Genomic DNA, 698 nt, shown 5'->3' with positions numbered 1-698 from the left:
CCTTCTTCATAGGCGTCCCATTACTCACAGGATTCCTCTCAGAAGTGTACATAAACTGGTTATTTGCAACCATGTCAATGAGTTCTTGAGCTTCTGCAGGCGTTTTCTTTAGGTGAATGGATCCACCTGCAGAAGTGTCCAATGACATCTTTGATAGCTCAGATAAACCATCATAGAATATATCCAGGATGGTCCATTCTGAAAGCATGTCAGAAGGACACTTTTTGGTCAACTGTTTGTATCTTTCCCAAGCTTCATAGAGGGATTCACCATCTTTTTGTTTGAAGGTTTGGACATCCACTCTAAGCTTGCTCAGCTTTTGAGGAGGAAAGAACTTGGCTAAGAAAGCCGTGACCAGCTTATCCCAAGAGTTCAGGCTATCTTTAGGTTGAGAGTCCAACCATATTCTAGCTCTGTCTCTTACAGCAAAAGGGAAAAGCATGAGCCTATAGACTTCAGGATCTACTCTATTAGTCTTAACAGTATCACAGATCTGCAAGAATTCAGTTAGGAACTGAAAAGCATCTTCAGATGGAAGTCCATAAAACTTGCAGTTCTGCTGCATCAGAGAAACTAATTGAGGTTTCAGCTCAAAGTTGTTTGCTCCAATGGTAGGAATGGAGATGCTTCTTCCATGTAAATTGGAATTAGGTGCAGTAAAGTCACCAAGCATCCTCCTTGCATTATTATTATTTTCG

General features: G+C 41.0%; 1 non-coding gene across 1 annotated transcript; it reads left to right on the top strand.

The window, feature by feature from the left end:
• The first annotated feature begins 202 nt into the window (after nucleotides 1-202).
• LOC112767514 (small nucleolar RNA R71) lies at nucleotides 203-310 on the top strand. Its single transcript, XR_003184957.1, has one exon. It is a non-coding gene; the product is annotated as a small nucleolar RNA R71 (small nucleolar RNA).
• Nucleotides 311-698: the final 388 nt, after the last annotated feature.

The sequence above is a fragment of the Arachis hypogaea genome, chromosome 17 (assembly GCF_003086295.3).
Source record: "Arachis hypogaea cultivar Tifrunner chromosome 17, arahy.Tifrunner.gnm2.J5K5, whole genome shotgun sequence".
Classification (NCBI taxonomy): Eukaryota; Viridiplantae; Streptophyta; class Magnoliopsida; order Fabales; family Fabaceae; genus Arachis; species Arachis hypogaea.
The sequence above is the reverse complement of the archived record's forward strand: the minus strand, read 5'-3'. Positions and strand labels throughout refer to the sequence as shown.